Source organism: Pseudorasbora parva, chromosome 3 (genome assembly GCF_024679245.1).
Source record: "Pseudorasbora parva isolate DD20220531a chromosome 3, ASM2467924v1, whole genome shotgun sequence".
In the NCBI taxonomy this organism is placed as follows: domain Eukaryota; kingdom Metazoa; phylum Chordata; class Actinopteri; order Cypriniformes; family Gobionidae; genus Pseudorasbora; species Pseudorasbora parva.
Genome location: NC_090174.1, coordinates 12171843 through 12199203, shown reverse-complemented (window position 1 = coordinate 12199203; position 27361 = coordinate 12171843). Strand labels below are relative to the sequence as shown.

General features: G+C 37.2%; 1 protein-coding gene across 2 annotated transcripts in view; it reads right to left on the bottom strand.

Moving 5' to 3' along the window:
- drd2b (dopamine receptor D2b) overlaps positions 1 to 22402 on the bottom strand; it is a 70844-nt gene extending 48442 nt beyond the window's left edge. For both annotated transcript variants that reach the window (XM_067439952.1, XM_067439953.1), the window contains exon 1: positions 22105 to 22402. The gene's annotated coding sequence lies outside the window, so the exon portion shown is untranslated. The remainder of the gene's footprint in view (positions 1 to 22104) is intronic.
- Between the last annotated feature and the right edge of the window lie 4959 nt (positions 22403 to 27361).

The following is a 27361-nucleotide window of genomic DNA, read 5'->3' as shown; positions in this document are numbered from 1 at the left end:
TAGTAGTTTTTATGGTGAGTTCATATTTCAGGAGCCTTCTAAATTCATCTAAGTTGATGATCAGCATTGAGTGGAAAGTGACACACATTGTATTGTTGAGCAGATTTTCTGTGTTTTTCAGCATCTTCTTTGTTTTTAACATTGAATACCAAGAGTCAGCCAGTGCCACATTAGAACTCATTGAAAGGTACATGTGCAATCATGTAACATGAGTTTGCCACAGTTGTGCATTTTATTTTTATTTATATATTATTTTGTAGTATGTTATTTAATTTTTGAACTGTTTGATTTGGTTCTCCAATTTCTAAAATAGTTGTTGTCTGATTTACTCAACAGGTTTTTTTGTGAGGATTATTCCTGAGGGGACAAAGTGTGCTTCCAAAGCTGGAACCAGCTGTAAAACTGTCATCTGTGAAGAAAGATTCAAAACATAAATCCACATGTACATACATTTTTGTAGTGGCTCACTGAATTTAAGTGGAAAACATGCAACTAACTGAAGGTATTTTGTAAATGTTTTAAATGTACGGATGTAAGGTCATTTAATTTATGTTAACATAAATAACCTCAGGGTTATTAGTGTCTGAGATGTACATTTGGTTGTTACAGGTCCTTCTCAAAAAATTAGCATATTGTGATAAAGTTCATTATTTTCCATAATGTAATGATAAAAATTAAACTTTCATATTTTAAAAATATTAAACATGTTTGATAGCATGTAACTAAGCACATGTTTCTGTATCAGTTTGTTTTGTTTCTGAATATCTTGAAAGTAGTTGGTGGTGTTATCCCCCATAATTTAGTCTAGGAAGCCCAGTCTTTCTCTGTAACCATTTACAAAGTCGTCTGCTTAGTGATTGAAATCTGTTCACATTTTAAAGTCATGTAGTGAATTCCTAAAATGGGTTGGTGTGCTGGCTTCTAGGATGTATCTTTGAGTTACTTGGTTGCTATGGAAACAACACTAAACATGCTTTGTGTCTCATCACTAGCCAAAGTATTTTCAAAGAAGAAAAAATGATGTGACTCATAAGAGTATATGTGACCCTGGACCACAAAACCAATCATAAGTTGAACAGGTATATTTGTGGCAATAGCCAACAATATGGGTCAAAATAATGAAGTATTAATAGATAGATATTAAGTAAAGATCCTGTTCAATGATAACATTTTGAAAATTACCTACCATAAATATATCAAACGGTTATTATTAGTAATAATATGCATTGCTAAGGACTTAATTTGGACAACTTTTGCATTTTTTCTCATGTAGATTTTTTTGGCACCCTATGATTTTCAAATTTTATCTCAACAAAATACGGTCCTGCCCTAACAAACAGTTTTATCAATGGAAAACGTATTTATTCAACTTTCAGATTATGTATAAATCCAAAAATAATTGTTTAACTTATTACTAGTTTTGTGGTCCAGGGTCAAAATTATGCACTTTATTATAAAACAATTATTTCTGTACAGATAAAAAAAGTGTCCTGAACATTCAGGTACCCCTTTGCATATTATGTATACTGTGATAAAAAACTATATCCATACTTTATGTAATCTATGATCATGCAATGATACTGTACAATCTACTTCAAAATATACATTTTACAAAACCCACAATATCGAGAAGCATGGAGTATATTTGAGTGCTCATGTCTTGCTGTGTTGTCTTGGAAAACATCTCATCTGGGACTTTATCATCCAAACATGATAAAGTATCTCGAGTGTGTAAGTCGAGTGTGTTCTGTGTCTGGGGCTCTCTCTGAAAGTCGCTTTAAGACAAGCCAAAAATACCTTTGACACAGTTAGACTCATTCCAACCCTAACTCTAGCCTAGATTGTAAAAAAAAAAAAAAAAAAAAAAAACAACTATATTTTTTTTACATTAATGAAACAGACAGCCTATAGGCTATAATACCTACTGTACCACAGATATAAATTAATGTTACACATCAATGTTCACATAAGACATAACAGATAATGCTGCATAGACACTGGCCATGACAGATATCTTGAAATACTATGATTCTGTGTATGTGTATATCAGGATTGCAGGCTATTTGAGGCATCTTAGTGCACACGTGTCGGACCAGTTAGTCAGCGCAAGGGAAGGTACTCCTCTCAGAAAACGTACAAATGTTGAATAGCTATCTGGAGCATTGAGCTCGCTAAATGAGTACTTAATGAACACATTTTTGTGAAAACGTAAAAATTGACATTTTTCACATGTTTTGCTTGTAGCTCATGCGCATTCCAACTCCTTTTGCCAGCACAGGTCACATATATAGAATAAAAAAGAAGAGACAATGTCAGGGGATTTATTGCATGTTAACCCGTCCTTATGCTTGGATGCTCAACTCTAAACTCCCCTTTTAAGGTGTTTTTTCCCCCTCTTTTTTCTGCATGACTAAGGTCAGTTTGAGCCTTAAGTGGTATCAATGATAGTCTGCTGCATTGCTGGTGGATGATTCACAAGATCCTCAGGAGGCTTCATTAATTATGTTTATAAAGCTTGGATTCAGAGGGCCAGAGCAAGCCCCTCAACCTGTAATATAACACCACCAAGCACCACATCTTATATATTTAACCAAGAGGCAATTTTCCCTTTAAAAGCTATAGCCAGGTAATTTAGCACAAATGCAGGCAGCCAATTCACTGACAATGCCTATTTCACAGGAGGAGCACTAACATTTCACAAGCCTTAAATTCAGACCCAGATGAGAAATACTCAAGGGAAGCAGAAACAGCTAATCTTAAATTGTAAATTGGGTATAGAATAATATGCTAGAAATCATAACCATCCAATAAATAATATAACAAATCCATTCAACCGAGACATTTGCAGACAATGTTTAATTTTCTGTCTAACAGCCATTCAAGCGGTTACGCAGAAGCTACAAGGTGAGAAGCTGTCAGCAAAAGATATATCTCTAAAGCAACTGCATTCACTCTAAAAATGTCTGGGTTAAAAACAACCCAATTGGCAACTCAGCGCTGGGTAAATATTGGACACATGCTGGGTTAAATTAACCCAGTGGCATTTTAACCCAGCAGGCTGGGCTGTTGAGAAAACCCAAAATGTAGTCAATTTTACCATTAATGGGTTTGCTATTCTGGGTTATTCTTGCTGGGCTGTTCTTAAAATTTATCCTGTGCATTAGCCTACTGTAAAACTAGACAAGAAATAACAAATGAAGAATGCATGTTTAGACTGTTAAAACAATCATTTTTATTGCTTGACTAATGGTACAACACACAAATGTGTTAAAATGGGCAACAATGACAACTACAAACCTACACTCTAAATAATGCTGGGTTATTTTTTAACCCAAAATGCTGAGTTAAGACTGTTGGGTAATTTTTGTTGGTTTATTTGATCACATTTTAAACACCATTGGGTAGTTTTAAATTTCCAGTCGTTGGGTTAAACCTGCTGGGTCGCAATGCTTGGTTGATTCTACCCAGCGCTTGGTTGTTTCACGTGCTTCCAGCCTTGATTCGATTAAATTCACTCCCAAACTGTCATTTTGAAAGGACAATGCAAAAGGCAAAGCCACTGGTTGCAGATGTTTTAAGATAAGTTCATATATTTTCATTAATAATAATTTTAATTTTAATTAACATAATTATAGTTTTTTTTTCCTTCTTCGCGGCAGTAATTCATAAGCTTACATGACGTTAAGACGACAAAAGTTTTACGTCAGAATCCGATGCAATACTGACTAGTGTTAGTTTAGGTAAGTTAGGCATGTGAGACGATAGATTAATACAGTTTTTAAATACACAGAACCATGATCCCCTTACGAAAATTAAACATGGTTGTATGTAGGGATGTCACAAGTACCGGTACTTCGGTACCAAGTACATACTGAAATGTTAAAAATGTGACGATAGTATCTGTATAGCATCGACTCACAAGTAGACTATATTCGGTCCCGCAGCTGCGTTCAGTCGTGTCACGCAGGGCTCCAGACTGTAGCCGAATTTATATGATTGTCTGTGTATATTAAATACTACTTAAATATTAACGTTACTCTTCCATGTTTTGCGTCTCTATGTGAATGACGGGGCGCGTGTCATATCATGAACACAGAGACTCAAAGTCACGGCAAAATAAAAGTTCGATTTCAACGTGAATAAATTGACAGAATATATTAGGTTTGTAGTTGTCATTGTTGCCAATTTTAACACATTTGTTTATTGTACCATTTGTCAAGCAATAAAAATTATTATTTTAAACATGCATTCTTCATTTGTTCTTTCATGATTGTCTAGTTTTACAGTAGGCTAATGCACAGGAGATTTTTTAAGAACAACCCAGCAAGAATAACCCAGAATAGCAAATCAATTAATGGTAAACAATTGACTACATTTTGGGTTTTCTCAACAGCCCAGCCTGCTGGGTTAAAATGCCACTGGGTTAATTTAACCCAGCATGTGTTCTGTCCAATATTTACCCAGCGCTGGGTTGCCAATTGGGTTGTTTTTAAACCCAGCCATTTTAGAGTGTAATATATTCTGTCAATTTATTCACGTTTAAATCGAACTTTTATTTTGACGGGTTGTCGTGACCTTTAAGTGTCTGTGTTCATGATAAGACAGTTTTCTCAAATAAAACGGTACATTCTCATGTCCTCAGTGACACGGCCAGAGGCTAAAAAGACAGCGAGAGTGTGTGGCGCCCCCGTCATTCACACAGAGATGCAAAACATGGAAACATGGAATAGTATTTAATATATATTCAACACTATATTCGACTACAGTGAGTGAGCCCTGCGTGATGCGACTGAACGCAGCTGCGGGACCGAATATAGTCTACTTGTGAGTCGATGCTATTGTCACATTATTAAAATTTCAGTATGTAGTAGCGAAGTACCGGTAATTGTGACATCCCTACATAAAACCATGGTTAATTTTCATAAGGGGATCATGGTTCCGTGTAATCACAAACTTTATTAATCTATCGTCTCACACGCCTAACTTACCTAAACTAACACGATTTAGTAACGTTGGCTACATTGCATCGGATTCTAAGGTAAAACTTTTGTCGTCTTAACGTCATGTAACGTTCATGTTAATATGAATTGTTGCCGCGAAGAAGAAAAAAAAAAGATAATTATGCTAATTAAAATGATTATTAATGAAAATATATGAACTTATCTTAAAACATCTGAAACCAGTGGCTTTGCCTTTTGCTTTGTCCTTTCAAAATGACAGTTTGGGAGTGAATTTAAACGAATCAAGGCTGGAAGCAAGTGAAACAACCAAGCGCTGGGTAGAATCAACCAAGCATTGCGACCCAGCAGGTTTAACCCAACGACTGGAAATTTAAAACTACCCAATGGTGTTTAAAATGTGATCAAATAAACCAACAAAAATTACCCAACAGTCTTAACCCAGCATTTTGGGTTAAAAAATAACCAAGCATTATTTAGAGTGTTCATTCATTCATTCATTCATTCATTCGTTCATTCATTCATTCATTCATTCATTCATTCATTCATTCATTCATTCATTCATTCATTCATTCATTCATTCATTCATGTTTTTAAAAAACCTGAAGTATGTTGCTTTATATAGAACTAAATTCCTGTGAGTTTTATTTACTGCAATATAAATTAAAAAGCTGTAATATTCCAAGTAATATTTTAATATAATGTTTCATCATTAATGAATAGCTGCACAGAAACAAATGTGACACAATATTAGCATTACAGATGTCATTACTTGTAACCTATCTACTGATCGCTCGATCAGTCTTTCTGTCCGTCTGTCCATCTATCTGTCTATCAAACCTGTCCCCATAACCTTAAACATATCCCCACCTGCATTCAAATCTAATTTTAGTTCCAAAATTCGACCTCAGAGGAGAGCACAGCATTTTCTGATGCACTCAAGCCACTTACAGAGCATTCAAGGTTCATTATGTGATCTGGGAGCCGATGTCATGACCATGTAGTTGGTAGAGCTATGCTCCATTTGTACAGCTACAGGAAGCCCTTAAAAAGGTTCACAACAACATTATGTATACAGCTCACCCTCAGGCTGATCTTTTTTCAAATGCCTTGTGTGCTATTTCCAGGTATTACGAATCCATATGATAGCTGTGTGTGGAGATTGAGTGTCTTTTTTGTCTTTTTCTTCTTATTAGTTCTTATATACAAAATAAATAATATCAAAACAAACATTCCTCTAATCTTGATTGGATTAAATTTCAGTTTTCAGCACCACTAGTGAACACTTCACAAACTTCGGTCTGCTTTATTCAACCTTAGAGGAGAGCACAGAAACTTCAACTTCGGCCAGTACAGGCTAAGTACAGGTTTTGACACATTACTATTTGTAATGTTTTTGAAAGAAGTTTCTTCTGCTCATCAAGCCTGCATTTATTTGATCAAAAATACAAAATTTCTTTTTTAATATTGTGATATATTATTACAATTTAAAATATTTGGTTTTTAATTTATTATACTTTAAATTATCATTTATTTCTGTGATGCAAAGCTGAATTTTCAGGATCGTTACTCCAGTCTTCAGTGTCACATGACATCCAGTCTATCACATGAGCCTTCAGAAATCATTCTAATATTCTGATGTATTATGAGTGTTAGAAACAGTTCTGTTGCCTAATATATTTGATGAATAAAAGGTTCAAATGAACTGCATTTATTCAAAATAAAAACATATTTTCAATTAATATAAATCTCTTTTACTATTATTTTTTATCAATTTAACACATCCTTGCTGAATAAAATCGATTTAATTTAAAAAAAGAAGAAAAAAAAAGATTGACCCCAAATTACTGACCAGTAGTGTATATTGTTGTTACAAAATATTTTTATTTTTGAAACATTTGCTTCTTTTCTTTGTCTTTTTTTCTTCATCAAAGTATTATAAAAAAAAAAAAAAAAGTATCACAGGTTGTGAAAAAAAAAAAAAAAAAACATTAAGCAGCAGAACTGGTTCCACTTTGAAAATGAATCATCATATCAGAATGATTTCTGAAGGATCATGTGACTGAAGACTGGAGGAATGATACTGAAAATTCAGCTTTGCGTCACAGAAATAAATGATCATTTAAAGTATAATAAATTGAAAACCAATTATTTAAAATTGTAATAATATATCAAAATATTACTTGTTTTTCTGTATTTTTGATCAAATAAATGCAGGCTTGATGAGCAGAAGAAATTTATTTAAAAAACATTACAAATAGTAATGTGTCCAAACTTTTGGCCTGTATTGTATATATGTATACATATACACTGTGTATATAAATATATATACACAGTGCCTTGCGAAAGTATTCGCCCCCCTTGAACTTTGCGACCTTTTGCCACATTTCAGGCTTCAAACATAATGATATGAAACTGTAATATTTTGTGAAGAATCAACAGCACGTGGGACACAATCATGAAGTGAAGAATCATATATATACACAATCAAATCAAAAACTGAAAAATTGGGCATTTGGCCTTGTGGGTTTTGTTTTCTAGTTATGTTTTGTTTTGTAAATAAATTATCACTTCTCCTACACGTGTCCTCGCACCATTTCCTTTGTGTTCCCGACAGTGACATTACGTGTAACACACTTCTTAAAAAACAAATGTAATGTATAAATACAAATATTCATTTTTTTGATTACTACATTGACTTTTCCCAGTCAAATTTGACTGTCTGAATCTTTATTTACAGTAAAAAGCTCAGTGTGATACACATGAGCATTCAACTCGACACAACTGGCATCATAGTACAGAACAGGGGCTCGTTCTTCGTACATCGCTTAATACATCCAAGATGATTTGACAGATCCCAGATCTTTTAATCGTGATAACTGATCTCTGGCTAATTTGGTTCTTCATGCAAATTTGCGGATTGGATTATATCTGGATTAAATTATCTGAGATCACTGCTCGTGCCTGTGTTCCCTGAAGAGGGCAGATGCATCGATACACGAAAACAAGATCAGCAATGCAGCGATTGGCTGGAATCAAGACAACGTGATGACATCATATAATTAAAAAAGCCACCTGGCAAAAAAAACTTGTCAAAGAAAAAAAAAGAATAAAAAGATAATTTCTGGACCTTTATAAGGAAACAGACAAATGACCAAACCAACATAAAGTTAGATGAATTAAATGTGCACTGTTTTGATTAACATGATTCCTAATTATTTATATTCACGATTTTATAATATTTGTACACACTTTACATTTTTATTTCAATGTTGTAATTTAATTTTTAATTCAATTTGAAGCAAATTTGTTATGTGACAATATTAATTAAAGTTTCTTAACAGTCAAGATCAAATTATCTGCATCTCTTGCGCTGCATCAAGCCACTCCCATATTATCCATCATCACTCACATTAATGCACGACAAAGATTACCTGCACAATGTGTGTAAACCTCCAATACAACTATAAAGTAATTATTCCATCACAATTCACTAATAAATATCTCAATCAAGTGACTGTCTCTATAGTATTATACACAAATTTTACACAACATTAAAATATTATTTTCAAAAAAACGTATATAATTATTTATTTTTTTAGTATTAATATTGCCCCTGTTTCAGTAATGAACTCTTGTAATAAAGTAGCAGTGGCTGTGACAGATTTTAAGTATCACCTCAAGATGCAATCTAATCCTGTTCACATGAAATAAGCTGCTCCCGATCAGGTTTAAGCTAACGGACCTGTTGCTATGACAGCAAGTCCAGAATGAGCTTCGAAGAACCAAACAATCCAAGATCAAGCCAAATCATCAACAGTCAAATCCAGCTAACTGAGTTAGCGACGTACAAAGAACAAACCCCAGAAAGCAATTTGTGTCAACAGAAAAAAAAAAAAAATGTTGTATTATAACAAATATTTCCATGATGAAAAAAAACATCTAAAGATTTTGACCAGTGTGGCACTAGCATTGACTTAAATGTTTTGGGTGAGTAACAACAACTGAAAACTGAACTGTTTCTAAAAAAAGTGCCAAAGCGATTAAGAAAAATCGTAATAGTCATTCATAGTAAATATGCAGTATATAAGAGCGAGCTGTAGTATGAAATATATCACCTTGTCTGACACACAACCTTTTACCTAAACAAGAAGGCACCCTTATATAGAAGGTCACCGAACAGATTAACCTTGACTCTGGAAATTTCATAGTGCCTTAAGTTATATCAGAGTTGACACTGTCAGGTTCTATATCACTGATATCTAATATGTACTGGGTCTACCTCAAGATTTGGCATTATAGTATCAAAGTACAAAGCTGTTTTTAGTGTGTTTGAATTATTCAGTGTCTTTTGTTCATTATAAATATTTTGGTCTCCAAAGTGAAAGCAAATCATCCCACTGACTTCCGTTGCAAGGACTAAAAATAGAACGAAAGCTAAAGGGAACCCAAACTGTTTGGTTGTATTTCACTATATCTTCTTCTTTTTTCTTTTTTTTACAAACTGTTAATGCATGACTTTAATAAGTTAAATTAAACATGCTTTTTTGTTTGATATATATATATATATATATATATATATATATATATATATATATATATATATATATATATATATATATATATATATATATATATATACACAAAATGAATGTTAGGAAGGATCACTTCATTTTTTCTATCTACAGTACATTTCTGTTTTCTTTAAAGCTAGATATGAATGGGCTATCAGTAGTGCAAAATCAATAAGCAATTTTCTTAAATCTTTGAGTATAAAAACATCCTTATAAAGTCTGTATAGTAAGCAAAGTGTTTCTGAAAACCAACTGACAGCACCATTTTCCCCCGTATGTCCTAGGTGGATTAAGTTACCAGTCCATTCAATATTTAAACCTCTTGACTGACAGTCTTTCCCAATTGAAATGACACGGCTTTGCAAAAATCACCGTATCGAGATACACAGAGAGGATAATTCTGCAGGTGCTAAACCTTGATGAATGATTGGGAGTCATGGTTTTCTGACGTTCCGGCTGATACACTTTGTACTCCAAACACACAAACACAGAGATATATAAAAAGTCTCTGTGCACAAATATACGGATATGCTCTAAATCGCCACGTATAAAAAAGGTAGCATACACACAGCTCTAAAAAAAAAAACATGCAGATTTTAAACACAACCAAGAAAATGAGGAAAAAGTCGGAGGTCTTAAATTTTACATTCTATTAATATATGATAAGACACACTTTACAAGATAAATGGATACTAAAAATGGATCCTTTCAACCGATTGATCTTGAAATTAAATTTGAAAAACCACCTGCTCCTTCATAATATCATACATATGGGCATTTGCAGAAGACATGTATGGCTGCATTCATCCTAGACATATTTTGAATGTCTTTTTACTGCCACAGTTGAACATGGAGCTGTAGCTGAACATACAATGATGCACAGTGACCTGTGTGAAAAGGTGGAAATCTTAACATTTAACCACAAACAGTCAATTTGATTCAATATAATAGACGTCACCCTTGCTGACCCTGCATGTTACACAGACATGATGGCTATCCAGTTCTCTGCTTTCATGTGATCTTGAGGTGAATTGTTTTCCAAAACGGTTGCTAAATGCCAGATGCACCCTAGAAACCTTGACACAGAAGGTTAATGTAAATGGCTTTTTCATTAAACAAGCTGTTGGAAGTATGAGATTATAATAATGGTAATTATGCTATAATATTTAACACACTCAAAAAGATATTGATACTTTACAACTGTATTATAGAACTATACAAGGTCTTTTATATAAGCATGTATTTTGTCAAACTAAACTAAGGAATAATTAAATATCTACGTAATCAATTAGCCCTAAGACTATATGTCATATACGACACTATATTTCTATAAGTGCACAATTGACCTTCTAAACTTCTATATCATGTCAGCTAGAAAAACGGGCACTATCAGTACTGAAAAGTCAAAATCAATAAGCAATTTTCTTAATCTCTGAGTTAAAAAACTTCCATTTAATACTGTTTTGAAAAAAAAAAAAACACACACACACACACACCATTTCCCCTGCATGTCCTAGATGGATTAAGTTACTAGGACAGAAAATACAGTGCGTGCAGCCTTATATATACAGGTCCTTCTCAAAAAATTAGCATATGTTATAAAAGTTCATTATTTTCCATAATGTAATGATAAAAATTAAACTTTCATATATTTTAGATTCATTGCACACCAACTGAAATATTTCAGGTCTTTTATTGTTTTAATACTGATGATTTTGGCATACAGCTCATGAAAACCCAAAATTCCTATCTCAAAAAATTAGCTTATCATGAAAAGGTTCTCTAAACAAGCTATTAACCTAATCATCTGAATCAACTAATTAACTCTAAACAGCTGCAAAAGATTCCTGAGGCTTTTAAAAACTCTCAGCCTGGTTCATTACTCAAAACCGCAATAATGGGGAAGACTCCCGACCTGACTGCTGTCCAGAAGGCCATCATTGACACCCTCAAGCGAGAGGGTAAGACACAGAAAGAAATTTCTGAATGAATAGGCTGTTCCCAGAGTGCTGTATCAAGGCACCTCAGTGGGAAGTCTGTGGGAAGGAAAAAGTGTGGCAAAAAACGCTGCACAACGTGAAGAGGTGACCAGCCCCTGAGGAAAATGGACCGATTCCAGACCTTGGGGGACCTGCGGAAGCTCCAGGGAGTAGTCTGGAGTAAAAACATCCAGAGCCACTGCTGGTGTAGGTCCACTGTGTTTTATCAAGGGCAGGGTCAATGCAGCTAGCTACCAGGGGATTTTGGAGCTTCCCTCTGCTGAAAAGCTTTATGGAGATGAAGATTTGGTTTTTCAGCACTACCTGGCACCTGCTCACAGTGCCAAAACCACTGGTAAATGGTTTACTGACCATGGTATTACTGTGCTCAATTGGCCTGCCAACTCTCCTGACCTGAAGCCCATAGAGAATCTGTTGGATATTGTGAAGAGAAAATTGAGAGACGCAAGACCCAACACACTGGATGAGCTTAAGGCCGCTATCGAAGCATCCTGGGCCCCCATAACACCTCAGCAGTGCCACAGGCTGATCGCCTCCATGCCACGCCGCATTGAAGCAGTCATTTCTGCAAAAGGATTCCCGACCAAGTATTGAGTGCATAACTGAACATAATTATTTGAAGGTTGACTTTTTTTGTATTAAAAACACTTTTCTTTTATTGGTCGGATGAAATATGCAAATTTTTTGAGATTTGGGTTTTTATGAGCTGTATGCCAAAATCATCAGTATTAAAACAATAAAAGACCTGAGATATTTCAGTTGGTGTGCAATGAATCTAAAATATATGAAAGTTTATTTTTTATCATTGCATTATATAAAATAATGAAGTTTTATCGCATATGCAAATTTTTTGAGAAGGACCATATAAACATTCCCCCTACTAAACAAGCGGTTGCAGGAAGCACGAGATTATGATAATGGTCATTATGCAGTAATACCGGTACTATTGTGCTTTTTATTTTTAGTTTTTAAATACCTCAGTAGGATATAATGTCAATTCTTTTGCAGAAAGGTAAGGCAATATGAATGTTTAAATGACAGATTTGGATCCAATATCTTGACATGGAAAGATCTTTAAAGAATGCTTTAAATGATAATTCAATATAATAGCTTAATTACAGATAACATCGGTTGAGTCCCTGGAAAATTATTGAATGAGTATATGAGTATACCTATTTATATTTCAGGATATCTCCTAAATTCATATAATTATTATAGATACACATTGTAGTGTGTGTGTGTGTGTGTGTGTGTGTGTGTGTGTGTGTGTGTGTGTGTGTGTGTGTGTGTGTGTGTGTGTTTAAATATTGTAGTAAGACTTACTGTAATAACTGGTATTTTTGTGGAGGGCACATGGTGAAACGCCAGACCCACTGTATCCCACCTCAATGTCAGCAAAAGTGTTTTGCAATAGGAACACAATTGTACTTATTTTTTGATGTAGTTATGGCCACCTAATATATAAAGTGGGACCGTGAAGCCTGCAGAGAAAAGATTTCCCTTTTGAAAATGCACTTACTGTAAAATTAGCCTCCAATTGACCTTGAAGTAATGCCATGTCCAGAAATGTGACAATTGTGGAAAATTCTATGAACAGATTTCCACACACACAAAAAAAGGCCTAACAAATCCCTCAATTTTAAAGAAACATTTGCAGTTTGACACAAAAACTATTATTCTGATCAATAATAATATTCTGAGCTTTTAAAAAAAAATGCAATGAAAAGTCATTATATTTGAACATAATTCAGAATTCACATTAAAGATTTTGCGATTAAATTTTTATCCTTTGGTCTAAAATTACTACTCTGGCATTTCATGATGGAAAAAAATCAATCCACCCAAAGGCCACAGTCTGAGTGTCTGCTGCACCCTCAGGTAATCAACGGTTCAAAGGAAAAAAACACGGTGCTTCTCCACATAATCTGAATTAAATAAACACACAGAGCAACGTTTGTTAGATAACAACGATGCAACCATCAACGTGTGTCAAACCCACATTATTCCAGTGTTCCAGTTCTGTCTGTTCTAGCACTCACTCATTCTGAAGCAACCATTAGGGAAACAGTGGAAACGTCTGCTTCTTGGAGAGCAGCAGCAGCAGAGAAGCACCATAACAAGCCTCAGATGAGCTCATTAGGACTGTGTCCACGCTGTATCCTAACAACCATGTCTTGGAGCAGCCCCTGCCTGTTTCATAAAGGAGGGAGTCTCCAACCCTCAAGGGTCAAGCAAGAGTTCTCCTGCCATGGCAGTATGGGAAGCGGTATGAAACGAATAATGATGATGTGGGTCTGGAATACCCCAGGTGGCTTCCTGGCCAGTGTTTTAGGGAGATTTTAATAGAACAGTTGGCTGACACTAAAGCAACCTGATATATTGACGACCGTTTTAGACAATTTTGTACTGCATGTTAAATCAAGGCCTAAAGACAGCATATATTCATCCAGGGCAGACAGTGTGCAAAGTTCATCCATATTAAAAACACGAAGACATGATGATGAATGCGTCCTAAGGTAATTAGCTACATGCCATTAACATGTAACAGATGTTACGCATTAATCAAGCCTTTGGACACATGTATGAAGCATTTTTCTTTTGTGTGTGAAGTTTGTAAGTTAAAGGTCATAGTCAAATGTGATCAGTGCTTTTTCTAATGACTTACCAGAAAACCACACAACTTCATGTAATGCACTGCAAAAAGTGGTAACCTACATTTGTTACTTTCAGAGGTGGACAAAGTACACAACTCTATTACTTGAGTAAAAGTAAAAGTACTACTGGTCAAATATTACTCTGTTACAAGTGTAGTACAAGTACAGAAGTATTTGTTTTCAAAAGTACTTAAGCATAAAAGTTTTTTATGCCAATGCATTATTTTATTATTGTTGTATAAATGCACATTATGCCTTCATTGTTTAAGCCATTCAGTGATGCTCCATCTGACATACTAGAATACGACTAACTAAAAACTAATTTAAACACTTGTATATAAGTTACAAAGCTCTTTACAAAGCTGCTGTCACTTTAAGGCTGATCCAATACATTGATACACTTCTGATATTCTCCCAACTTTACTCTTCTCTTTCTCCCAGATGTTTATATTTTTAATATTTTATAAGACATCCACCAAGTGTATGCCAACTAAACTAATCTTGATATATATATATATATATATATATATATATATATATATATTTTTTTTTTTTTTTTTTTTTTTTACTGAAACATACTTTCAAATATGGCTATGGGTTTCAATACACTTGTGCCTAAGAACCGTCTTCTTCCATTTTGCTATGAACTGATCAGTGTTCAAAAAAAGTTGGGGAAATGTATATGACCCTATAAGAGAGATTACTGATAGACTGTCTGCAACAACAACAAAAAAAAAACATTTTAAAGAAGGAAAAAATCATCCTCCGACTTTCAGAGTTGCTACAGAAATGACTTTCGACCTAGATAGAAATGTAGTGGAGTAAAAAGTACGATATTTGTCTTTCAAATGTAGTGAAGTAAAAGTTATAAGTTTCCAGAAAAAATAATACTCCAGTAAAGTACAGATACTCAAAAAGTGTACTTAAGTAAATATCAAGTAAATGTACTTAGCTACTGTCCACCTCTGGTTACTTTAAAGAGCTATTTCTACCCGATGTAGTTTTGGTGGTATAAATAAATGTTTTTCAGTTGATTTTTGTTGATAACATATTTTTGACTTTGAATAAAATCAGTTAATTTAGATGTTACCATTTTTTTAAGTGTGGATAAAAAATGGAGGAAAAAAGTTTTCACTTAACATGAGGTGAGTAAATAATATTTTTTGTTACCCTGAGAGACATACACGTGGTCTACCCAAAAATGAAAAATAATTTTGCAAAAATAAATTAAATGTTTGATCTTGAGTGTCAAGCATACAGTCAAAGTCAAAGTCAAAGTCAAGTTTATTTCTATAGCACATTTACAGATGGCTGAGCCACATACAGAGCCGCATTAGGGGTGCGTTTCCCAAAACTTAGTTGCTAACCTGTTAGCAACTTAGTTGGTTGGCAATGGGAAATTGCATTGAAACCAACGAAGTTGCTAACTTAGTTAGCAACTATGGTTTTGGGAAACGCACCCCTGGCCAGCAAAACTCCAAACACATCTTCCCTTTATTAAGAATGACTTAAGTGCCGTTCTTTGTTCTTTTCTCAAAGAAAAGCTTAACTCCAATTCTACCAAAAAGTCCAGCCAAAGCCAATTTGAAAGGCCGCTGTTCTCCAGCAGTAGCAGCCGCATTCATTGTTTTCAAGTAGCAGGGATTTCACATGGAACCAGCGCAACTCCTCCGTCATTATGTTAACCCCATCTACCGACTCTACACACAATGTGATTGGCCTGACTAGAGTTTGGTTTTTCAAGCTCGCAATCCAACGGAAAGTTGCTAGAGGACCCTAATTGCAAATTGCATTTGTTGCCGCTAGGGTGTGTCTAGTTTTCTATAATTTCTATTAACATTTTTGTGCCCGATTTCACAGACAATGCTGCTATCTAGTCCCCGACTAAAATGCATGTTTGAGCTGTCTTAACTTAAAAGCATATTTCACTGACATCTGTCAGACACAGACAAGGACACAGAGGGATTAGTGCAAGTGCAAGGTTTATTAAAAGAGTTTTCAAACACAGGTGATAGTTAGAAAGTGGGTGACACTCAGACGATGAAGCTGAAGATGACGATGATGATGATGATGATGACAATGATGAAGAAGATGATGATGATGATGATGATGATGATGATGATGATGATGATGATGATGATGATGATGATGATGATGACGGGTACAGATGAGGGCTTCTTGGACGGCCAGGTAGTCAATGGTAGAATCGTTGCAAGACCAGACAATGGGAGTGAAGGTTGGCTGGGTTGATATAGTGGTGACTGGTGATGGTTCCCAGGTGTTCAGAATGATGGTGTTGGGGAACGAGTGGGCGTGGCAGTGACTGATGACTGTGAGGGCGTGACAACATCTTACAATATTTTTTTGTCTCAAGATGCACACCAGTTGTGTTATTGGTTTTTTTTGTTCTTCTAATTAAACCAAGGCCAACTCCTTGATGTGCTCTTTGAACAAAGTGCCTAAGCTTAAACCTCCTAAATCATATAAAGTTATCATGTTTCTTCAAAACACTTAAATTAAATCACTCAAATCATACGGATTACTTTTACATTGTCTTTATGTATGAGAGAATATTAAAAATATGTTAATTTGTGTTTCCGAAGGTGAACAGAAGTGTTTGGAATGACATGAGGGTAAGAAAATGATGAAAGAGATGCAATTCTTTGAGTGAACTGACCCTTCAGGGCAAAACCTTACGCGAGTTAAGTAACACACATGGTTTAAAACTTTCCACACATGCCAGGATGACGAAAATTTATGCATTTACTAGTTGCCATATAAACAGTATATAGAGAAAAAATGTGTCAAAATTAAAAAATCTTTGGAAGATATTACTGAAATTTTATTTAACATAGCAAAAGTACATTTCTTACCTAAGGTTATCTTTAATCTCTGTTTTCTGTGTTTGTTTAAAATAAGATAATTTTGATATTATTTTAAATTGTATGTCTGTTATTTATTTAACAGTTGAGATCATTCTTTAATACTGATCTAACCAGCAGAAGACACAAGCCGGGTGTAAATCCCGGCATATTGCCTCCCACATCTCTAACAGATGAAACACCTGGGCCCACCACAGACGTGGAGAAACAAGAGCCTCAGAAACAAAGACTGAGCAAATCATCGCCCTGGAGCCCGAGCATGACGAAAAGTCTGACCAGATGCAAAAGCTGGCAATGTCGTCAATACCAATGGGTGCGCTAGTGGAGTATGTGGGCATGGTGGTAACCATGGTGGGCATGGTCCGCCCACAATCCTGCTACCAAGGGTGAGCTGCAGCTAGCATTCGTAATTTTTTGATGCGGATTTTGGAAAAGGATTATCCCTGTAGTCTCATGTCTCTGCCGGTTCCACCCAGTGCCTAGTCTCCGGTGTCTCTGCTGGTCCCTCTCATCTCCAAGTCTCCTGTGTCTCTGCTGGTCCCTCTCATCCCCAAGTCCCATGTGTCTCTGCTGGTCCCTCTCAGCTTCAAGTCTACTGTGTCTCTGCTGGTCCCTCTCAGCTCCAAGTCTCCTGTGTCTCTGCTGGTCCCTCTCAGCTCCAAGTCTCCAGTGTCTCTGCTGGTCCCTCTCAGCTCCAAGTCTCCTGTGTCTCTGCTGGTCCCTCTCAGCTCCAAGTCTCCTGTGTCTCTGCTGGTCCCTCTCAGCTTCAAGTCTCCTGTATCTCTGCTGGTCCCTCTCATCTCCAAATCTCATGTGTCTCTGCTGGTCCCTCTCAGCTCCAAGTCTCCTGTGTCTCTGCTGGTCCTTCTCAGCTTCAAGTGTCCTGTATCTCTGCTGGTCCCTCTCATCTCCAAGTCTCATGTGTCTCTGCTGGTCCCTCTCAGCTTCAAGTCTAATGTATCTCTGCTGGTCCCTCTCATCTCCAAGTCTCCTGTGTCTCTGCTGGTCCCTCTCAGCTTCAAGTCTCCTGTATCTCTGCTGGTCCCTCTCATCTCCAAATCTCATGTGTCTCTGCTGGTCCCTCTCATCTCCAAGTCTCCTGTGTCTCTGCTGGTCCTTCTCAGCTTCAAGTCTCCTGTATCTCTGCTGGTCCCTCTCATCTCCAAGTCTCATGTGTCTCTGCTGGTCCCTCTCAGCTTCAAGTCTAATGTATCTCTGCTGGTCCCTCTCATCTCCAAGTCTCCTGTGTCTCTGCTGGTCCCTCTCAGCTTCAAGTCTCCTGTATCTCTGCTGGTCCCTCTCATCTCCAAATCTCATGTGTCTCTGCTGGTCCCTCTCATCTCCAAGTCTCCTGTGTCTCTGCTGGTCCCTCTCAGCTCCAAGTCTCCTGTGTCTCTGCTGGTCCCTCTCAGCTTCAAGTCTCCTATATCTCTGCTGGTCTCTCTCATCTCCAAGTCTCATGTGTCTCTGCTGGTCCCTCTCAGCTTCAAGTCTACTGTATCTCTGCTGGTCCCTCTCAGCTCCAAATCTCATGTGTCTCTGCTGGTCCCTCTCAGCTCCAAGTCTCCTGTGTCTCTGCTGGTCCCTCTCAGCTTCAAGTCTCCTATATCTCTGCTGGTCCCTCTCATCTCCAAGTCACCTGTGTCTCTGCTGGTCCCTCTCAGCTCCAAGTCTCCTGTGTCTCTGCTGGTCCCTCTCATCTCCCTCTCATCTCCAAGTCTCATGTGTCTCTGCTGGTCCCTTTTAGCTCCAAGTCTCCTGTTTCTCTCCTGGTACCTCTCAGCTCCAAGTCTCCAGTGTCTCTGCTGGTCCCTCTCAGCTGCAAGTCTCCTGTGTCTCTGCTGGTCCCTCTCATCTCCAAATCTCCAGTGTATCTGCTGGTCCCTCTCAGCTGCAAGTCTCCTGTGTCTCTGCTGGTCCCTCTCATCTCCAAGTCTCCAGTGTCTCTGCTGGTCCCTTTTATCTCCAAGTCTCCTGTGTCTCTGCTGGTCCCTCTTATCTCCAAGTCTCCTGTGTCTCTGCTGGTCCCTCTCAGATCCAAGTCTCCTGTGTCTCTGCTGGTCCCTCTCATCTCCAAGTCTCTTCCAGGCTCCATGTCTCCTGCATCTCCACTTATTCCGCCCATCCTCCCTTTCCCAACTCCTTTACTAATGACAGCCAGTACCTCTGCCCCTTCCTCCACTGGTACCCTTCAGTCCCTCGGCTCCTCCCCTAACTTCACTCTGCTGCATGAATCTGCCTCGGGTCTTCCTGTCTCCAGCTACTGCTTGGCAAGATAATCCCCTGGCTCCATCACCAGCCGCCGAGCCCATGATTTTACCTCAGCTCGTCAATCAGTCGGCTCAACAATGGCTCATCCCTCCCTCGGTTTCACTTGAACAATTATCATTACTGCTCCAAGAGGCGCCCTCGTCCCTCTTGGTCAGTTGCTGCTTGGTCTGCGCCACAGACTCGTCAAAAGTCACTGGTGTATAATCCGGTTTTCAAAACCATCATATTTGATTTTTAGTGAATCATTTTTATATAATTAACTGTTAAATTAGTATAACAATTATAGTTTTGATGAAAATAACAAATATACTTTATTTTGTATTTTAAAATTTCTTCCGATGCAACTTTAGAGCTGTGCATCCTAGACAAGAAGTCAGGAGAAGTTTCTTCCAGATTTGTGCATCATAGTTTTGGGTTTAAAATAGTTGTAAAAATGTCTGAACGACTCTCCAGCAGGGCCTGCACTTGCTGAAGCATGCACATTTTAGAGACAGTATTATTTAAGTTTGCCTATGGTTATGATCCATAACATTAGTCATGGTCTAAAACCCCTTATATCTCTGCCCTGTCTTCTAAATTAAACAGAATCACATAGTGGTCAACAAGGTAAACAAAGCTAGAAATGTCATGCAAGATTTTGTCTGAGTCAAAAATAAATAAATTACATTTGGTCTTCCTATGAGTTAGATGCCATGTCCTGGATTACATAGAGGCATCGTATAAGGGCATAGTCTTGCCCACTGTGATATTTGTTACACTTTCATTATAGTGCTTACATAGCCAGCTATTGTGAGTTGTACAGTTTTTGTCACCATTAAAATCACAGTAGCGAAATTTCCGAAACACCAATTTCAGGGACGCCTTGTGTTCAGCATTAATAATGTCTATTCCAACATCTGCTACCAAATTTATTTAGACCATAATTTGCTGCACTTCCAAAGAAAGAACATAAAACGAGAGACATTTATTTGCTTCTCTCATAAAATCTGAGAAATCCATGGGTGTATTTTCAGTCTGTGCATAAAAACAAATACTAAATGTTGCAGTAAGAGCCCAGCATCTGGAATGGAGATTTACAGTATGGCCAACCACCTCTGATATTTGTTGATACATCTTTAATTCTAGCTGAAACTTGCATCAACACCAGTAAGATTTGTGATCAATTTAACTGTCACAGATTAGTATGGTTCATTCCCTTTTTTTCTTGTTTTCAATGGTATCAAAGGTTCTTGTTGAAAGCTGCTGTGAAACACTGCCCCCTGTTCAGCAAGCTCCTAAAAACAGGCCTGTTAAATAACAAAAGGGCAGTCTGTGCATGGTGTATGCCTCTTCCTCCAGGGAAATGTCAAGAAAATGCTCTCAGGGCCACGCCCCTTCACGCAAGAAGCCCCAGGGAAAAAAGAAAAAAAATCTCCCTCAGACGTTTTCAGTCACTTTCATTTTCCCATATACATGTATTTCTCATGCACTTTATGTTTAATGGCATTCTTCAATAGGCTACATGGTCATTTTAACCAAGATATCAGTTATGAAATGGAGACCGACCATTCCATTTATCATATTTCCTCTTCGTGTCAGACTGAGTCAATTTCACACTATCCACTCTTGCAGGAATGAATATTTAAACCAGCAGGTACTAGTACAGAATACTACTGCGATCTGTAAATGGACCAGCACTCCATGAACATATGAGCACCACCATACTGACGGTATGATGATTTAGCACAGATTATACTTGGCAGCCATTTGGCTCACTTTGCCAACTGTCTAAGGTTAGGCAGCTTGGTAGATCTCAGAATATGTTTGTGGATAATCTATAGCGATAATTAAGAGGAAGTGATCATGTCATTGTAAATCAATAAACAGCAGACTTCAGAATGTGTCCTTTCCCCTGTGGAAAACCTCTTGGAAAAATGCCAGGCTTCACATAAACTGCTAATCACCTCTCTGTTTATCAAACAATGCTTATTCTGTGTTCTACTCACACATCTCTGTACCACTTTTTGCAACATCTGTTTAAAGAATGCCCATCATTTTAATAGAAAAACTATTTAAAAAACTGTTATCATTTTGGGTTACTTTAACAAAGACAGCGGATTTTATTTAACAGATAATAAACTGAATGTTACTTTAAAATACAGTATGTTTTGGAAGCAAAAAGTATAAATTGCCATACAAATTCAAAATCTATACTAGGCTACTACATTCAAAAAGGCAACATTACCTAGTTGGAAGCATTTATAAAACAGTTTTAAGTGAAAAAAGCTAAATCATTTAAAAAATATTATTATTTAGTCATGTTGTTTGTATGTGCATTGGGATGTTTAAATTGCATTTTATGAGGTTTAGTTATTTTATGTTATATTTTTAGCAAAATCATAGATTTTAGTAGGTCAAGGAGATTATTATATTATTAGTAGTATATTATTATTTCATAAATGTTATGTTTATGAACTGTAAAATACACAGCAGCCCAATTCCATCCAATAATACCAGAATTTATGGCAACCACAGCTGTTTTATTTCCCGTAAATGTGACATAAGTGCACGCTCGAGCTTTCTACTTCAGTTGCTCAAGTGAAAAAAAGAGGTATTAAACCGTTTTTTTTTTTATGTATTACAGAAAAAAAACATTATTCAATATCCGTTTGTTCAAACGGAGAGGCAATGGCAAACACTTAGGCTACATAAAAAGGTAACTTATCTCACTGATCATTTAAATCAAACAGTAAATCCAATAGTTTTATGTAAAGCATGCACCTCACCTTCAAGCCATAGGATATCAGGAATGAGCTCTGTTCTTCTGTCCGTTTATATCCACAACTTCTTGATGTTTAGCATCTTTTCCCCGCACAGTGTAAAACTGTCCATACTCGTTTTTGCCAGATCGTTCAGTGTTCTCGAACTATTGACGATGGTCTCTCTAATGCCGGCAAAAACGTATTAGATTTCTAGTCTTCTATCTCACTTTAAATGGTAGTTTTAAATAGTTACATTAAGTGCGTGGTGTCAGCAGAAGAGCGCGAATGCCGGGTGCAGCGCCGCTAGTTCAGCGCGCTCAGATCCAGCAGCAGTAACCGAGAGCGCGTGGCAGACAGGAGGCGGAGTTGACTGATCTCAACACAAGCGCGTGTTGAAATGCCCAGAGGATCCAATGACAGATGAACACTAAACACAAACCCAGTTAAAGAACACAATACTGTCTAAAGTACAGTGACCCTTCAAAATTGTTTGGACACCTAAAATACACTGGGAAAAGCAATAATGCCATTGCATTAGGCAAATATCAACCCTTGTGACGTTGCAAGCACACTGCTTTAACAATATATATCACATGCAGTCTGATAGGTTTTATATGAGAAAACAAATATGTTGATCAAAATGAAGGCAAATGCATTTGTGACACTGTATGGTTTTAATGTGTTTAGCTATCCGGTTACAGTGCTTCATACATGCATTAAAAAACAGCTGGACACTGCAAAAAAAGATGGCCTAGTCCACTGGTCAATCCGCCACTCCACTGCAAAACCTGCAATCGTTACTTTAAAGCTGCTGTACGTAACTTTTTTGTGTTCAAGATTTGCAAACATGATATAATGAGAATGTACAATGAGAATCAATTTTCCAAACCATGGTTTGTCTTACCCTGAATTCACACGTTTGTTTACCCATATACTCTTTAGGCGATAAGGTTTAAACGTATTTGGCTTGCGGTTGAGAGGCTCGAGGGAGCCGCTTCTACTCAAGCTTAGATTTACCCCCCAGGGACTAGTGCTAGTGTAACTAGTCTTTTCTTCTCTTGCGTTGTGTTGTTAATCAATAAAGCTTGTGCTTCAAAAAAACCTCTTCTTTCATGACTTTATTCACTGTAACACATAACAGCGGGTGACTGAATGTATTCAAGCATATTCTACATCTCGCTCTAGTGCACTGGCTTTACACACATAAACTGATAAGTACAACGAAGTTGAACAAATTACAAAAAAATATAAAAGACAGTTCAGAATAATACAATCTCACAAAATCAAAGCATGACATGTACCTGTAACACATAACAGTAGGTGAGTGAATGTATTCCAGTTCTACACCTCTTTCTGGTGCTACGATAAAACACATTTTGCACACTTCATCAATGTTAAATATGTAAATGCTGTTGCTCAAGTTAGATCACACATTTCATTTACAGACAATTGCAGCTTGAACTAAGGAGCTATCAAATAACACAACGTACCGCTGGCTTTACACACATAAATTGATAAGTGCATTAGAGGGCACATCCAACAACAGCCAGCCAATAAGAAGCCCTATCAATCCCTGTTTGATACAATCATGTAGTGTGATTATTTACCAACACATCTTTAGCAAGTGGAGACCCACATATGTGTATATTTATTAAACTCTGTTACACTAGGAAGAAGAGAAATGTAAACATGAATGTAAGTAGGTGGAGTTGGGGAGGTGGAGGGAGCAAAACGACTGATGCCTGAAAGTGGTAGGAGGCTGCTTATATGCTTAGCAGTTGATTGAAAGATTAGATGGGTTCAATCCTCCCGAACTTGCGTTTGTGTACGTTGCTTATTGAAAGATTAGATGGGTTCACTCCTCCCGAAATTATATTGTGAAATTTTTTAATTTTGGTACACTTATAATAAGTGTTTATATTGGGACTATTTCAGACCAGACTGGTAGGTACAGCTGCGGAGGAGTACAGTCCCTGTGTGGCTTGCCATAGACATAAACAGGGAGAAGTAGCTTTGGCTACAATGTTCTTCCACATGCAGTTCTGTTTATTAACCGTTAGAGCACAAAAAGTTACAGACTGCAGCTTAAAAGAGATATTTCTACCTGATTTAACCCATATAATGCTGTTTTGGTGGTAGCTATAAATAATGTATTTAGGTTGATTACATTTTTGACATGAATAAAGTCTGTTAATTTAGATGTTACCATTTTTAGGTCGCATTTTTTCAATGTAGAAGAAGTCTGTTGTAGGTTTGTAGTCCGCTGCAAATATGGCTTGACCCCAAAACAATTCTTACAATTTTTTCTCAGTGGTTTACAGTAGTATCAGATGTACTTAAAAATTACTAAAAGTTTACCAAAGTTTCAATCCACCAAAGGCCCCATTTTCAAAATGGCGGCCATCAGTTCCTTAAAATTACCATTGCTCATTTGTATTCCTTCTACACGGCAGGAATTCTGGTGCCTGATACAGGTTTTGACCATGTAAATTCTAATTAGCGTATTTGCATGATAGTGATCACTGTGCAAGCGATAATATTGAAATGGAAGGAGTATCAGACCACTGCAAATCTACCAAGACCGGGCCGTCCCTCTAAACTTTAAGCTCATACAAGGAGAAGACTGATCAGAGATGCAGCCAAGAGGCCCATGATCACTCTGGGTGAACTGCAGAGATCTACAGCTGAGGTGGGAGACTCTGTCCATAGGACAACAATCAGTCGTATACTGCACAAATCTGGCCTTTATGGAAGAGTGGCAAGAAGAAAGCCATTTCTTAAAGATATCCATAAAAAGTGTGGTTTAAAGTTTGCCACAAGTCACCTGGAAGACACACCAAACATGTGGAAGAATGTGCTCTGGTCAGATGTAACCAAAATTGAACTTTTTGGCAACAATGCAAAATGTTATGTTTGGCGTAAAAGCAACACAGCTCATTACCCTGAACACACCATCCCCACTGTCAAACATGGTGGTGGCAGCATCATGGTTTGGGCCTGCTTTTCTTCAGCAGGGACAGGGGAAGATGGTTAAAATTGATGGGAAGATGGATGGAGCCAATTACAGGACCATTCTGGACGAAAACCTGATGGAGTCTGCAAAAGACCTGAGACTGGGACGGAGATTTGTCTTCCAACAAGATAATGATCCAAAACATAAAGCAAACTCTACAATGGAATGGTTCAAAAATAAACATATCCAGGTGTTTGAATGGCCAAGTCAAAGTCCAGACCTGAATCCAATCGAGAATCTGTGGAAAGATCTGAAAACTGTTGTTCACAAACGCTCTCCATCCAACCTCACTGAGCTCGAGCTGTTCTGCAAGGAGGAATGGGCAAAAATTTCAGTCTCTCGATGTGCAAAACTGATAGAGACATACCCCAAGAGACTTACAGCTGTGATCGCAGCAAAAGGTGGCGCTACAAAGTATTAACTTAAGGGGGCCGAATAATTTTGCATGATCAATATTTCAGTTTTTGATTTGTTAAAAAAGTTTGAAATATCCAATACATTTCGTTCCACTTCATGATTGTGTCCCACTTGTTAATCCTTAGTCGGGGTATATATATATATATATATATATACACTCACCTCAATGATTTTTAGGAACAGCATAATAATTCTGTTTGATCCCCTTTAGCCTTCAGAACTGCCTTAATTCTATGTGGCATTGATTCAACAAGGTGTTAAAAGCATTCTTTAAAAAAATTGGCCCATGTTGATAGGATAGCATCTTGCAGTTGATGGAGATTTGTGGGATGCACATCCAGGGCACGAAGCTCCCATTCCACCACATCCCAAATATGCTCTATTGGGTTGAGATCTGGTGACTGTGGGGGCCATTTTAGTACAGTGAACTCATTTTCATGTTCAAGAAACCAATTTGAAATGATTTGAGCTTTGTGACATGGTGCATTATCCTGCTGGAAGTAGCCATCAGAGGATGGGTACATGGTGGTTATAAAGGGATGGACATGGTCAGAACCAATGATCAGGTAGGCCGTGGCATTTAACAATGCCCAATTGGCACTAAGGGACCTAAAGTATGCCAAGAAAACATCCCCCACACCATTACACCACCACCATCAGCTTGCACAGTGGTAACAAGGCATGATGGATCCATGTTCTCATTCTGTTTACACCAAATTCTGACTCTACCATCTGAATTCCTCAACAGAAATCGAGACTTATCAGACAAGGCAACATTTTTGCAGTCTTCAACTGTCCAATTTTGGTGAGCTTGTGCAAATTGTAGCCTCTTTTTCCTATTTGTAGTGGAGATGAGTGGTACCCGGTGGGGTCTTCTGCTTTTGTAGCCCATCCACCTCAAGGTTGTGCGTGTTGTGGCTTTCCAAATGCTTTTCTGCATACCTCGGATGTAACAAATGGTTATTTCAGTCAAAGTTGCTCTTCTATCAGCTTTTATCAGTCAGCCCATTCTCCTCTAACCTCTAGCATCAACAAGGCATTTTCACCCACAGGACAGCTGCAAATGAATGAAGCCTCACTCTTTTCAAGATGTAAAGCTTCACTATGGGTATCTGTGGCAGATAATAGCTATATTATTATACATTATTGCCATCATCTGTCTTTTTGCAAAACTGTCCACCTTTGGAAACAATTTCCTCCCATTGAGCCACATAATAGCTTTGCTTCAAGGTACTGTGAATCAGTTTACATAGTCAGCAGTATGCACCCATTTGATGTGTCAACCCCCCCCCCACACACACACACACATACACAAACACACACACACGTTTGTTTTTGTGACATATGGGGACATTCCATAGGCGTAATGGTTTTTATACCATAAACAAACCGTATTTTCTATCCCCTTACACTGAACCTGCCCCTAAACCTCCCCATCACAGGAAACATTCTGCATTTACTTTCTAAAAAAAAAAACCTCCTGTATGATTTATAAGCATTTTGAAAAGTGGGGACATGGCCAATGTCCTCATATTTCACCCTCTCCTTGTAATATGTCATACCCATGCCATTATACACCTTTATGTCCTCAAATGTCACATTTTTTTTTTCTTTTTCTTTTTTTTGTGAACTTTCTCACAAAAAAAAAACTCCTTCTGTATGATTTAAAAGATGTTTTCCTCATGGGGACCAAAAAAATCCCAAAAAAGGATTTCGGATATTACCATCTTTGTGGGGACATTTTGTCCCCGTAATGTAGGAATTACCAGCCCACACTCACACACACACAAAGTGATTCATCATGTTGTGGTTTAGCTATCAATGGACAGGGTGCCGGTACCTTGAGGGGGT